Genomic DNA, 15,635 nt, shown 5'->3' with positions numbered 1-15,635 from the left:
TTGTTTGAGGCTGATGAAAAAGGATGCTTCTCGGCCTTTTGGCTAAGATCAAGTGTAGGACCCTGGCCTTTCGCGAAGCCCGAGCCCGCAAGCTTGGAAAATACGCCCCCTTGGCGGACACCCTGCGGTCAAAGGGCTACGAGGTCTGCACCGACGCCCTGATCGTGGGGGCCCTGGGCGCCTGGGACCCTTGCAACGAACGCGTGCTTCGGACCTGTGGGGTGGGCCATCGCTACGCGCAACTCATGAGACACCTAATGGTCTCGGACACTATTTGCTGATCCAGAGACATTTACACGGAGCACATCACCGGCCACCGCCAATACCAGGAGTGAGCGGGCGTGACTCTGTGCACTCGAAGGGGGGACGAGACCTGTGGACCCCCCCGTCGGACTCTATCCCCTATGCCCTGAACCCACCAAACCGTACTCCACCATGTGAGGGTCGTCCTAACCCCATTACTCAGCCCGCTTATTCATGCCCATGACTATCTGTTACCCGTTTGTATGAGTGATGTACCCTCACTGTTTACTGACTGTACCTTGAACTCACCCACCGTATACCCCGCATTGGGGACATGACAGACTGTGTATATGTATATGCTGCCCAACACCAAAACGCTAACATCCCCCCACAACCTGTATGTTACCCCCAATGACACAATAACTGACGCTTCAAACACTTTGTATCATTTATTTTAAATATTCTCTAATAAAATTTAAATCTATAGCTACATCAACCAATTTTGGATCTTGGGCCTGGTCTACACTACGCGTTTAAACCAATTTTAGGAGCGTTAAACCGATTTAACGCCGCACCCGTCCACACTAAGAGGCCCTTTATATCGATATAAAGGGCTCTTTAAACCGGTTTCTGTCCTCCTCCCTAACGAGAGGAGTAGCGCTAATATCGGTATTACCATATCGGATTAGGGTTAGTGTGGCTGCAAATCGACGGTATTGGCCTCTGGGAGGTATCCCATAGTGCACCACTGTGACCGCTCTGGACAGCAATCTGAACTCGGATACAGTGGCCAGGTAGACAGGAAAAGCCCCGCGAACTTTTGAATATCATTTCCTGTTTGCCCAGCATGGAGCTCCGATCAGCACGGGTGGCGATGCAGTCCCAAATCCAAAAAGAGCTCCAGCATGGACCGTACGGATGTGATTGCTGTATGGGCAGACAAATCTGTTCTATCAGAGCTCCGTTACAGAAGACGAAATTCCAAAGCATTTTAAAAAAATCTCCAGACAGAGGCCACAGCAGGGACTCAGCACACTGCTGCATGACAAGCGTAACGGAAAGCCAAAGAATCAAATGGACGCTCATGGAGGGAGGGAGGGGGGGACTGAGGACTCAAGCTATCCCACAGTTCCTGCAGTCTCCGAAAAGCATTTGTATTCTTGGCTGAGCTCCCAATGCCTGTAGGGTCAAACACATTGTCTGGGGTGGTTCAGAGCATAGCTCGTCAATTTACCCCCCCCCCACCCCCAGAAGTAAAAGGGAAAAAAATCGTCTCTTGACTTTTTTAAATGTCACCCTATGTCTACTGAATGCTGCTGGTAGACGCGATGCTGCGGCAGTGAACTGCAGCATCCTCTTTCCCCTTCCCTGGTGGCAGATGGTACAATATGACTGCTATCCATCGTCATCATCAGCCTGGTGGCAGACGGTTCAGTGCAGAAGGACTGGTATCCGTCCTCATCATCAGCCCGTGAGTGCTCCTGGCTGGCCTCAGGTGAGGTTGGCCGGGGTGCCTGGGTAGATGGTACAGAACGGCTGGTAACCGTCTTCATCATAGCAACTGAGGGCTGAGCTCCATCAGCCCCCGCCCTTCATGTATAAAGAAAAGATTCTGTACTGCCTGGACTATCATAGCAGCGGGATGCTGGGCTCCTCTCCCCAACACTGCTTAATGTCCTGTCTGGACTATCATAGCAGCTGGAGGCTGCCTTCCCCTCATTTTATCTCACTAACAAGTCACTGTTTCTTATTCCTGCATTCTTTATCACTTCATCACACAAATGGGGGGACACTGCAACGGTAGCCCAGGAAGGCTGGGGGAGGAGGGAAGCAACAGGTGGGGTTGTTGCAGGGGCACCCCCTGTGAATGGCATGCAGCTCATCATTTCTGCGGGATCTGACACGGAGCGGCTGTGCTCTCTGGTTCTCTGATACACTGGTTCTCTAGTAAGTACACTTGCCCCATATTCTAGACAGGACTGATTCTATTTTTAGATACCATAAAGGAGGGATTGACTTGGGGAGTCATTCCCAGTTTTGTCTTTTGCGCCCCCGGCCGACCTCAGCCAGGGGCACCCATGACAGCAGCAGACAGTACAGTACAGAAGGACTGGTAACCGTCATCTCATTGCCAATTTACAATGGCAGCAGACAGTACAAAACGACTGATAACCGTCTCTGCTATCATGCAAAAGCAAATGAATGCTGCTGTGTAGCGCTGCTGTATCGCCTCTGTCAGCAGCATCCAGTACACATACAGTGACAGTGACAAAAGGCAAAACAGGCTCCATGGTTGCCATGCTATGGCGTCTGCCAGGGCAATCCAGGGAAACAGGGCGCGAAATGATTGTCTGCCGTTGCTTTCCCAGAGGAAGGAGTGACTGACGACATTTACCCAGAACCACCCGCGACAATGATTTTTGCCCCATCAGGCACTGGGATCTCAACCCAGAATTCCAAGGGGCGGGGGAGACTGCGGGAACTATGGGATAGCTACGGAATAGCTACCCACAGTGCAACGCTTCAGAAATCGATGCTAGCCTCGGACCGTGGACGCACACCACCGAATTAATGTGCTTAGTGTGGCCGCGTGCACTCGACTTTATACAATCTGTTTTACAAAACCGGTTTATGTAAAATCGGAATAATCCCGTAGTGTAGACGTACCCTTGGATTACCCCTAATTGAGAGATCAGACCACATCCCCTCTAACTTCCCCACAAAAAAGTATTTTCAATTATCCTTTAATGCACTGATTATTCATATGACAATTCTGTTCAAAGACCTGGCATCAACCTGAAAAGATCTGAGTTATCCAAGTTCTTTTCAGGGGGTGGGGGTGCAAATACATTATATCTATGTGAATTAATTCTCTCCCCATCCGCCCTCCCCCAATATAAAGGACAGGATTAAGAAAAACCCAGGAAAGGCAGCGAGCAGGTTTATATGAAGTCCTAAGCCAGCACCGTGTAGCTCTATGTTATGACAAGATCATGCAACATGAGATTCATATGAAAATTTAATGCATTGACAGTGTATTGACAAACTTCTTTCAGCACCAAAAGGCTTCCTCCTTTCTACAATTCATCTAAAGTTTGAAGAAGTGGCCCATTGGCAATCCCACAGTGATTTACTTTAAAAAAAAATTGGAGCCCCAAAAAGGCTCTGCTTAATAAGGATTTATTTATGTGAGTCACCTCCTCTAAAACCACATTTCGGATTCTAATGCAGATGAACACTAGAGTCAAGGTTTAAGAATAGCATGAAAGCAAGGTCATCCCCTGTCCGGGGGTTCCAAAATATCTTAGGCCAAAGTTACTTTCTTGCTAGAAAATAACATTGTGCTGTGAGCATTTATCCTACAATTTCAAATTATTAAGCATGGATATATAATTCCTCACTGCCAGCATTGTGAAGTTCTGCCGAAACAAAAACACTCTAGGTGACGCAAATCTACAGTCTTCAACACAACGCAGAACAGCAGTAGGAGATAAGGGAGCTGTCTGCAGCTAAGCTGACAGTGACAAACTTCAGGTTATACAGAAGATCTTGCAAGCCATGCCAACCAATATTACAAGCAAAGCCAGCAAGCTGAACCAGCAGCACTCCAGTTCTCACTGCCTGCAGTATATTCCCACCTTCAGCAAAAAAATCCTTCAGGGCAGCAAGAACAGCAGTAAACCTGTCATTAGCAGCCACAGTACTGTCACATCAGCGACTCTCGTGTGTCAGCGACAATCTTTAACTCAGCTGTTTGTTTCATTGGGGAAAGCTTTCTTTGATTGTCAGGAAACAGAACATGTACAATGGTCTTTCATAAACACATACAAGCTCTCCAGAGTACAAACAAACAAAACAATCGTGTACTTTGGTAAATGTGTTGCAATTTTTAACCAAAGCAGATGAAGCCTATGTGAATAGACCTGCATATAAACTAGTGTGGGATGACTTGCTTGTAATCTGTCATGTACAATACAGCAATTGCCACTCCATTTCACTTCTCTATTCCAACACTGAAAACTAGATTATTTTTAGACATGCTTGATACACAACTGTTTTCAAAGCCCACTGCTAAATTCCTTGAATGGCAGCCAAGGAGTTGGGTGAAAACCTACAAACCTACCTCACCCAGATCAGTACGTTGGGCACTGGCAACTCCAAGGCCTTGTCTACACTACAAGACTATTTCGAATCAACTTAGTTCGAATTTGTGGATTCGACCTTATGAAGTCGAATTTGTGTATCCATACTAAATACACTAATTCGAATTTCTGAGTCCACATTCACGGGGCCAGCGTCGACTTTGGAAGCGTTGCACTGTGGGAAGCTATCCCACAGTTCCCGCATTCCCCGCTGCCCATTGGAATGCTGGGTAGAGCCCCCAATGCCTGCTGGGGGAAAAAATGTGTCGAGGGTGGTTTTGGGTAACTGTCATTATTGAACCGTCACTCCCGCCCTCTCTCCTTGAAAGCGCCGGCGGGAAATCTGTTCGCGCCCTTCTCTGGTCGGTTACAGCTCGGACGCCACAGCACTGCGAGCATGGAACCCGCTGCGATCATCGCTGCACTTATGGCCGTTGTCAACTCCTCGCACCTTATCGTCCACCTCTTCCACAGTCAGCTGCTGAGAAATCGGGCGAGGAGGCTCCGGCAGCGCGGTGAGGAGAGTGGCGCAGACCTCTCACAAAGCAGGGTACGCCGCGCAGTGGAGATCATGGTGGCAATGGGTCAAGTTCATGGTGTGGAACGGCGATTCTGGGCCCGGGAAACAAGCACGGACTGGTGGGACCGCATAGTGCTGCAGGTCTGGGATGAATCACAGTGGCTGCGAAACTTCAGGATGCGTAAGGACACTTTCCTTGAACTTTGTGACATGCTGGCCCCTGCCCTGAAGCGCCAGGACACACGGATGCGAGCAGCCCTGAGTGTGCAGAAGCGAGTGGCCATAGCCCTCTGGAAACTTGCAACGCCAGACAGCTACCGGTCAGTAGCGAACCACTTTGGCGTGGGCAAATCTACCGTGGGGGTTGCTGTGATTCAAGTAGCCCACGCAATCGTTGAGCAACTGCTCTCAAAGGTAGTGACTCTGGGAAACGTCCAGGTTGTCATAGATGGCTTCGCCGCGATGGGATTCCCAAACTGCGGTGGGGCTATAGATGGGACTCACATCCCTATCCTGGCACCAGCCCACCAGGCCAGCGAGTACATTAACCGAAAGGGCTACTTTTCAATGGTGCTGCAAGCACTGGTGGACCATAGGGGACGTTTTACCAACATCTTCGTCGGGTGGGCGGGCAAGGTTCATGACGCGCGTGTGTTCAGGAACTCTGGTCTGTTTAGACGGCTCCAGGCAGGAACTTTCTTCCCGGACCACAAAATAACGGTTGGGGATGTGCAGATGCCTACAGTGATCCTCGGGGACCCAGCCTACCCGCTAATGCCCTGGCTCATGAAGCCCTATACAGGCGCCTTGGACAGTGAGAAGGAACTCTTCAACTACCGGCTGAGCAAGTGCAGAATGGTGGTGGAGTGTGCTTTCGGACGTCTTAAGGGGAGGTGGCGGAGCTTACTGACTCGCTCGGACATCAGGGAAAAGAATATCCCCGTAGTTATTGCTGCTTGCTGTGTGCTCCACAATGTCTGTGAGAGCAAGGGTGAGACCTTTTTGGCCGGATGGGAGGTTGAGGCAAATCGCCTGGCTGCTGTTTACGCTCAGCCAGACACCTGTGCCGAAAGAATATCCCAGCGGGAAGCGCTGTGTATCCGGGAGGCTTTGAAAGCAAGTTTCCTCGGAGAGCAGGGTAACCTATGACTCTCCACTTGATTTTAAGAGAAGCTGATCCTGGGCCTGTGTCTCTATGTGTTGAGTGAGATCTGCGGTTACATACCCCGTTCTCCAAGTTTCCCCCACTTCCAAAACACGTTTTAAAACAAATTAAACGGAACAGTTATTGTTAATAAATCTTTCTTTTACTTTGCATTTCTGTTCAGGGTTTGAAACATGGACGCATACTGTGCTGGGTACGGTGTGCACTGATGTACAGACCGCTTGTACAATACAGGACGGACAGCCTCCTGCTCCTACATAGGTCTCTGGGGTGGGGGACGGTTTCAAGTGGTTGTGCATGTAGGGGTGGGTTTGCAGGAAGGGGCGAGTGGTGCCATCTTTGGATAGGGATTTGGATGCAGGCTCTGGGCTGTGGGTTTGGGCGTAGGAAGGGGTGAGGGGTGTGGGGGAAGGGTGAGTATCTGTCCGTGGATGAGGGCTCTTGTTGGGGCTCAGGGCAGCGGAGAGGATCGCGCCTACGGTGGAAGTGCATGGTAAGGGCAGCATGCCTTAACATTAGGGGGTGGCAGGCGCTAGGACCGTGGACAAGCGTACACATCACAGAATGACCCGGGGCAGCATACACCACACAGAGTGACCCTGGTGACTACTGACTGCAGTCTGTGTGTGCCCTGCAGTTGATCCTGCCCCCGATAGTCTGTACCCTGCTAATGTAGGCTATCCCGTGCAATTATAAATCCCCTGCCCCCCCCCTACATACACAGTCTTCTGACACGAAAGACGTGACGGAAAGAGTGAACAACAGCAAACAGCTTTTATTAATCTACTACATAGTGGGGTGATGAAACTTGGATTTGGGACTGGGTGATCCTGTAAGGGAAGCGCTTCTACACAGTTATAGCGTCAGAGGTGTGTGGTACATTAGCGCTCAGCTGTGGTGCAGTGACAGTTCTCACGGCCCCTACCGCCCCTCCGTCTTGTAATTTTCGGTGAGGGGGGGACAGGACTTCTTGGCGTTGGAGGGTGGTTGCAGATACAGTGCAGGGGGGCTCTCTCCTCCTGCCTGCGGTCCTGCAGAACATCAACAAGGCGCCGGAGCGTGTCCGTTTGCTCCCTCATTAGCCCAAGCAGCGTTTGAGTCGCCTGCTGGTCTTCCTGCCGCCACCTGTCCTCCCGTTCGCTGTGTGAGCGCTGCTGCTGAGAGAGGGTCTCCCTCCACTGGCTCTGCTGGGCCGCCTCGGCTCTGGAGCAGGCCATCAGTTCCGCGAACATCTCGTCCCGAGTCTTTTTCTTTCGCCACCTAATCTGAGCCAGCCTCTGCGAGGGGGATGCCGGGGCAGTCCGGGAAAGAGCAGAAGCTGTGTGATGGGAAACAGTAAGTGATTTCCTTGAACAGATACATGTTTGCGAACAGTGAACACAGTCTAGTCAGTTTCTCTGAACAAGACCATACAGGGCACCAAGTTCCACGAGATCTCAGGACAAGTTCGAGATTTCGGAATACGCTCTCATTGGCGGCGCCATTGCACAGGAGAGCGGACAAGCGGGGAGAGACAGCTGAATCCGTCTTGCAGACAGTCCTGGTAAGCCTTAAAGTAGATCATGCTTATCAGTTAGTGGATAGCTGTGCTCTCCTGCTAAAGGCAATCTGGAAAGCAGAAAGGCTGAGCCTTTTCCAGCCCCTCCCGCCAGTGCACGGGAAAGATCAATGTATGCTTGTTCTCTGTGGCCTCCAGCACGTGGCTGTTAAGCGCGGGTCGTTGTTCTGCAACCTAATTTTAAACCATTAACAATAGTAACAATACACTAATTGCCCTACTTAGATGCAGCCTGTCCAGAACGACATCACCCTGAGGCGGGTCACTCGGAGTCAGAGAGAGTGAATGCTAATGGAAGCCCTGCACAGACCAGGACCATATGCAGCAATGCTGGTGGAGGCGATGATTCCTCTCTACATTAGGATGTCCTGGCGCGGAAGAGTGTGCTTCCATGGAGCACCGAATAAGGCACCTCTCCCCAGGAACCTCCTGCAGAGGCTTTTCGAGCAGCTCTCTGAGAGCTTTGTTGAACTGTCCCAAGAGGATTATTGTTCAATCCCTATATGTGTGGACCTACTATTTATATAGTTTGACATTTAAAATTTTGTATATAGTATTTCTATTTTTTCTATACCTGTTTTTTAAAAAATAAAAGTTTCCATGTTTATAGCACTTACCGCCTGATCCTTCCCCTGATTCTGAGTCCGGGTTAACGGGCGGGGACGGTTGGTAGGGGATCTCTGTGAGGGTGATGAAGAGATCCTGGCTGTCAGGGCAAGCGGTATTGTGTTCGCTGTCACCTGCGCCGTCCTCCACAAACCCTTCCTCATCTTCCCCATCGGCGAACATCGCCGAGGAACTGTCCAGGTACACTATGCCATCCTCAGAGTCCACGGTCACTGGTGGGGCAGTGGTGGCAGACCCACCGAGAATGGCATGCAGTGCCTCGTAGAAGCGGCATGTCTGGGGCTGTGCTCCGGAGCGTCCATTTGCCACTCTGACTTTTTGGTAACCTTGTCTCAGGTCCTTGACTTTCACGCGGCACTGCATCGCATCCCGGCTGTATCCTTTGTCTATCATTGCTTTGGAGACCTTCTCGAAGGTCTTTGCATTCCGCTTGTTGGAGCGCAGCTCCGAGAGCACAGACTCTTCGCCCCACACAGCGATCAGATCCATGACTTCCCGGTCAGTCCATGCTGGGGACCTCTTTCTATTCTGGATTGCCCGGACTCCTCTGCTGGAGAGCTCTGCATCGTTGCAGGTGCTGCGGAGCTCGCCCCGATGTCCAACCAGGACGTCAGATTCAAAGTGCCCAGACAGGAAAAGGAATTCAAATTTTCCCGGGTCGTTTCCTGTGTGGCTGGTCAGAGCATCCAAGCTCGGACTGCTGTCCAGAGCGTCAACAGAGTGGTGCACTGTGGGATAGCTCCCGGAGCTACTAAGTTCGATTAGCATCCACACCTAGCCTAATTCGAGCTAGCCATGTCGAATTTAGCGCTACTCCACCTGTCGGGGTGGAGTACCAAATTCGAACTAAAGTGCCCTCTAGTTCAAATTAAATGGCTTCCTGGTGTGGACGGTTGAGCAATTAAATGGCTTCCTGGTGTGGACGGTTAGTTCGAATTAACGCTGCTAAATTCGACTTAAAGTCCTAGTGTAGACCAGGCCTAAGCAAAAAAAGAGCTCTTCCTTCATGACACATCATCTTTGTGCCAGAGTCAACAGCAAATTAAAAACACCTCCACCAGCAGAAATGAAGTTCTGTAATTCAATGCACTATTTTGTTCCTGTTCGAGTGCTTGCATATGTCCATTCCAATGTAGGTGTGTGCATGCCCCACACAGTTGCTGGAATTTTTTTCCCTTAGTGATATCCTAACACGCCCTGGTGCCACATGCTCAGAGTGCCGGTATAAAGGTCCCTGCCGAATCTGCACCTTTTCAGTTCCTTCTTACTGCTTCTGACAGTTGGTGGAACTTCCCTCATTGCTCAGGCAATCTTTTCCGGTGGTTTCCTTCTTTATTTTTGTATATATAGTTCTCATCGTTTGGAAGTAGTTTTGGTAAATATTGTAAAGAGTGTATTTTAGACATCTCTATAGTTATTGGAGAGAATTGTCTGCTCCCTGACGGGGGTATGCTTTGATCACTGGGCTTTAAGCTCTGCTCTTCCTGTGGCAAGTCAATACCATTGAGCGACTCACATTCAAGCTGTCTCAAGCAGGGGAATCTCACAGGAACGATTGTTGTCAGATTTACAGGGAATTTAAGCCCACACCAAGGCTGAAGATCCTCCTGATGGAGGCGGCCCTGAGACCAGCATAGGAGCCATGATCGGACTTGGCACCGAGCATCTCGGCTTCAGTACAGAGTGTGCCTCCCACCAGTAGAGACCTTCAGCACTGCTCCTCCTTCCTGTTAGCATGAATGACTTACCTCTTCTATGTTTTTTCCCCCAGCCCATTAATTCACAAGGTTCTGTCGTAGATCAAGCAGGACCATGCCCGGATCATCCTTACAGCCCCAGTGTGTCCCAGACAGCACTGATTCACCACCTTCATAAACCTTTTGGTGGAGCCCCCAGTCAAGCTCCCACTGCACATGGACCTGATCACATAGGACCACGGCCATCTGCTCCATCCAAACCTCAGCTCTCTTCACATGACGGTCTGGAACCTTCATGGCTGAACCCTGCAGAGCAAGCTTGCTCAGAGCAGGTTTGTAGAGTCCTACTGGGCAATAGAAAACCCTCCACTAGGGCAACAAACCTGGTGAAGTGGAAACAATTCTCCATCTGGTCTTCTAAATGTGGAGTTCCACATATGCAGTCCTCATTGCATCTTGTTTTGAAATATCTTATACTCTTGAAACAGACAGGCCCGGCTCTTTCTTCAATCAAGGTCCATCTGGCAGCATTTCAGCCTTTCATCCCAAGGTTGACAATAAGTCGCTTTTCTCACTTGAAATGATAATTCATTTTCTCAAAGGCTTGGAGAGGGTATTCCCTCAGATAAAGGAACCAATTTCCCCCTCCCTCCCCCCGGACCTAAACCTTGTCCTGTTGAAACTGACGAGTCCACCCTTTGAGCCACTAGAAACATGCTCACTACTGCACCTCTCCAGGAAGGTGGCCTTTTTGGTGGCCATTACATCAGTGAGAAGAGTTTTAGAGATTCGGGCACTTACCTCAGAACCCCCCTATACAACTTCTTCAAAGGTAAAGCGCAGCTATGCCTGCATCCAAAGTTCCTCCCCAAAGTGGCTTCTCAATTCCACTGCAACCAACTGGGTTTTTTATTCTATCCCAAGCCACTGACAGGAGAGAACAACGATGACTACCCTCCTTGGATGTCAGATGGACCCTGGCATTTTACATTCAGAGGACCAAGCTGTTCTGCAGATCGCCGCAGCTGTTCAATGCAACTGCTGAGAAAATGAAAAGGCTCCCCCCATATCCACTCTGAGGATTTTGTCTTGGATCCTGTTGTATAGCTGAGTGTGTTATAACCTCACAGGGGTCCCCCTTCCACCGAACCTGACTGCCCATTCCACAAGGTCTCAGGCCTCTTCAGCAGCTTTCCTAGCTCAAGTTTCTATTCAAGATATCTGCAGAGCAGCAACTTTGTCCTCGGTACACATGCCCTCAGTGCACATGCCATCATCCTACAAGCTAGGGACGATGTCTTACTTTGGCCACACAGTGTTGCAGTCAGCTTGTCCTTAAACTACAAGCCCACCTCCTGTGCAACTGTTTGCAAGTCACCTCCATTAGAATGGACATGTGCAAGCACTTGAAGAAGAAAAAACGGTTACTGGCCTTTTGTAACTGTTGTTCTTGGAGATGTGTTACACATGTCCATTTTAAGACCTGCCCGTGATCCCCTCTCTTGGAGTGGTTGGTAAGAAGAAACTGAGACGGTGCGGGGTCAGCAGGGCCCCTTACACCAGCAGTACGAGCATGCGGCACCAGGAGGCGCTAGAGCCGACCCGACGAATATCACTAAGGGAAAAAATTCCAGCAACTGTGCTTGGGGCATGCACACACCTACATTGGAATGGACATGTACAGCACATCTCAAAGAATAGCACATCTCCAGGCCAATGGGGGCGGCAGGAAGCCGCGGCCTGCATCACTTCCTGCAGCCCCCATTGGCCTGGGATGGCAAACTGCCACGATCGGCCGAACCTGCGGATGCGGCAGGTAAACAAACTGGCCCGGCCCACCAGAGTGCTTAGCCGCATGCCAGAGTTTGCTGACCCCTGAGCTAGAGGATTAAAAACTCTAGGGCTGTCAATTCTGCACCTTACATTAGCATTAAAATTAAATTCCCTTAACTTGTTAAAAGACAGATAGATCTCACAGAAAATTGAATTAGTCTATCCACTTTTTTGTGGACTTTGGGAAATTTGCTCCTCGTGCATAATGGAACTTTCTACAATAAGTCCTAACAAACTTGTCTACGCTTATCTATGTGGGAGACTGAACTTTCTATAGGGCTGCTCCAAGTCTATGGAATGAACTCCCACAGGAACTAAGGATGATCACACACTTAAAGTAGAAAATGGTGAGGTTTAAGGCACCGTCCTTTGACTTTGCCTTCACTAACATATATATATATATATAGCAACATGTATAATATATTAAAAAAATCCAAAACAAAAACATTACACTGCACACATCTTCTCCTGGGTGGGGAGGATAAGAGAATAAACATGTGACAGATGTTAGTCATGTCACTTAATGTACTACACGAAGGTACTCAGATACTATGGTGATGAGTGTAGTATAAGAACCTCTATAGAATAGAATTGATATGTTTTGAAAATGCTTTTTTCAATCTAGCCTTTATTAGCTGGCCAATTTCTTGTAGGTGTCATAGGAAAAGGGAGTTATATAATAAGAGACAAGAGCAGTCAAGTAGGTAGGGGCAGAGTTATGGAAAGGAAAACAAGAAACCTTAATTTGATATGGTAGAAAGCAGGGAGCCAGAAGAGGGATCTAAGGAAGAAAGTGACATGATCAGAGATGGCCAAACAGTTTCTGCAGATCCTGGGATTTACAAAAATAATGTTTGTCTTCAGAATGAACTGGATTGTTCCAAATACAGTAGCAGATATTTTGAAAAAATTTTTTCCAGAAGATCCTCTGCTGCCCCTCCCTCTCCCAAGGTCTTCACTGCAACCCCCACAGTCAATTACAAAAGCTAGAGACTGGGCTGTGTTATCAATATGCTTTTTGTATGTTTCAAGAATAAAATATAATCATTTCTAGGAGTGGGCAACTTAAAAAAAGTTTATTTGCCAAATTTTCTTGCCTTCTCACTTGGCTACAGTCAGAACAAAGGGTTTTTGTTTATATGGGAACTCAAATGTAAAGATTCCCCACTCTTTCCCAGGGAAACAATTATTCAGAGAGTCCTTTGTTAAAACATTGGCAGCACATCACTATTGCAGGTGCAACCATGCAGTTAGAGGCCTAAGTGCTATAAAATACACCCACAATTATTTCCGGCACAAAATTGCAGACACAGCATTAGAGGTAACTTTTCAAAATCTAGCAGATTGTCTCCTTTTACTGCATCCACACAATTTCCTGTAATGTTACACATATTTTTTTTTTTAAAAAAACAATGAACCGACATTGCCACAAGCAAATTAAGCAGGCACTACAGCACACTTTGATACTGTATTATTATTTCCTGTTTCAGTAGCTTAAGGCATTCCAGAATTCAGTGGACTGGTGACATCAGAAACACCTTTGATTCACACTGTTTGGGGAAGAAAGTCTGCTTTGTGAAGAATTGAAAAAAGCATGCTTACCTTATCTTCACCGACAGAAACACACATATTCTTACAGCAATGATTAGTGGTGTCACAAGCCAAGTGCATTGAACCATAGGTCAGTGTCGAGAGCAGGAACTGTTAAGGAAAGAGAATCAATTATCTTTATCAAGACAATGAAGGAAGGACATTGTTACTGTAAGAGCCCCTCAATGCCAACTGGCAAAGAGTTCACTGTACTAACTCTTATCAGGCCAGACAAACTCACTACACCAAACATACTGCTTTCATGGTATTTATCCAAAAAGAGTCACGTGGAATCCCTAATATAGGTTTATGTGATTCTGATCCTCATAATCATTGTGAGATGTATGTACAGATGAGATTTAAGGAGTTGTGTACACATACTGAAAATGTGGTTTTGGGTCTGTGTCCCAGCAGGGTCGACAAGCTGGTTTTGCCAGACAGAGGAATGTATAGTCACCTGTCTGCCTTAGTTCACATGTAAAATAAGCATTGTAAGCCAACACAATAGAAACTCATTTGCATACAAAGTCAACATGAAGCCAGCATACCTGGGGATACACCACAGGGATCATCCTGACTCCTAGGCTAAAACAATGACTTTGGGGAATATAAAGGCAAAAAGACACCCCTTCATCCTTCACTGAGGAAGCAAAAAAGACAGTGATTTTTGCATTCATGAAAGGAGATCCCAACTACTTGGTTTGGAGATGCTGGAAGATTGCTTTAGGTAAAATAAACTATTTAAGACAAGGATTTTAGCCTGTTAAAGTTTAGTTTAGACACCAGGAAGGGTGATATACTGTGTTTCATGGGTGGTGGGTGAACCATGGCTCGGGGAGGCTAGACCCCGGCCTGGCCCTTCTGTCTGAGGCCCCACCTCGCCCCTTCCCCTGCTGGAGCCTAGAGGCCCCCAACACCACAGCCGCCAGCCCCTCCCCCATCCCCGGAGCGCCAGGCGGGCGGCAAGGCCCCCAGAGCCCTCAGCCTTGGAGCGCCGGGGGTGGGCAGCGCGGCACCCAATGCCCCCAGAGTCCTTACTGAATTCTGGGAGGCAGGCGGGTGGCATGAACACCAGCTCCAGCCACCTGGAGTCCCTGCCGCAGGCCGCCGCCCACTAGACCAGCCGCGGGAGAACCTCAGTGAGCTGGCAGGAACAGGAGGGGAGCTCGGGACAGAGCATGGGCAGGTCCACCCAGGGCTGTTTGGGGAGGCCCAGCCTCCCCCGGCCTTTGATACTCACCATCCATGCTTTGTTTTACATGTAGACATTTGTTTCCATCATTATCCTTATTCACTCTCTCTTAAAATTTATTCTTTGATAATAAACTTATAATTGTTTTCACTATAAATGTATCTCTGTGCTGTGACATTATATTGGAGCTGATCCTCAGCTCAACCAAACAAGTTGGTATGTGTACTGTTCCTTAAGGGACAGCTTACCTGGTAATTTCTGTGAGCGTCCAATGGTTAAGGGCTGGACACTGCAGGGGACCGCTACAACAGGGCTTGAGTGCACGGCAAAGTAAGGGCTGGAATAACCCAGAGGAGATTGTTTGAGTGGCTAACAGATTTGTGGTGTCAGGGTGCTGACACTCCGTTAAGCACAAGCAAGTGTCCCTCTTGCTGGAGGGTAACAAGGTGACTCTCAGTCCTGGATGGCAAATAAAGCATCACAGAGGTAGCTGACATAGGGCCAGATTGTGACCTGGTCTTGTGCAGCCACACAGGAGAGTAAGACCTCCACACATGGACATATTGTTGTGCCCCGCATCCCTGCATCTCTGTTGCATGCACACAGCAATGAGGGGAGAACAAGGACTATGCACTTGGTATTTCTCCCCTAACCACCATGCAGGTGAGTCAAGAGAGCCAGGGAATGGGTGAAATCTTCACTCCAACACCCAATGCACCAGCACAGCTGAGCCAGACATGAGATAGTAGCAATGTGCTTGTGGTGAGGCCAATAATATATTACTACCTCCCTGAGAGCAAGGGGGTGAAACACTTACTTCCAAGGGCTGCCTGTGTGGAGGCACAGATGTGCAGTGCCTCTGACACAGGGCGAGATATACAACATAATGTGGCCCATTAGTAGGGATTTCCCAGTCATGCAGTGGAGAGTGGGGTGTAAGTGCTTTATAAACTATGAAGGGTCAGGGGATTGGGAGCACAGAGAGGAATTACTGGATACTGTTACTCCCAAACAGGGGAGTGGGCTGGCCAGTTGCATCAAAAAATAAAATGAACTAAAAATCCAAAT

The 15,635-nt window shown here is 48.7% G+C and overlaps 1 protein-coding gene across 1 annotated transcript in view; it reads right to left on the bottom strand.

Moving 5' to 3' along the window:
* The window catches only part of JADE1 (jade family PHD finger 1), a 103,519-nt gene extending 88,531 nt beyond the window's left edge, over positions 1–14,988 (bottom strand). Inside the window, exons 1-2 of the mRNA XM_045018079.1 lie at positions 14,816–14,988; positions 13,388–13,486 (exon numbers count right to left, since the gene is read on the bottom strand). The gene's annotated coding sequence lies outside the window, so the exon portion shown is untranslated. The remainder of the gene's footprint in view (positions 1–13,387; positions 13,487–14,815) is intronic.
* Between the last annotated feature and the right edge of the window lie 647 nt (positions 14,989–15,635).

The sequence above is a fragment of the Mauremys mutica genome, chromosome 5 (assembly GCF_020497125.1).
Source record: "Mauremys mutica isolate MM-2020 ecotype Southern chromosome 5, ASM2049712v1, whole genome shotgun sequence".
NCBI lineage: Eukaryota > Metazoa > Chordata > Testudines > Geoemydidae > Mauremys > Mauremys mutica.
The sequence above is the reverse complement of the archived record's forward strand: the minus strand, read 5'-3'. Positions and strand labels throughout refer to the sequence as shown.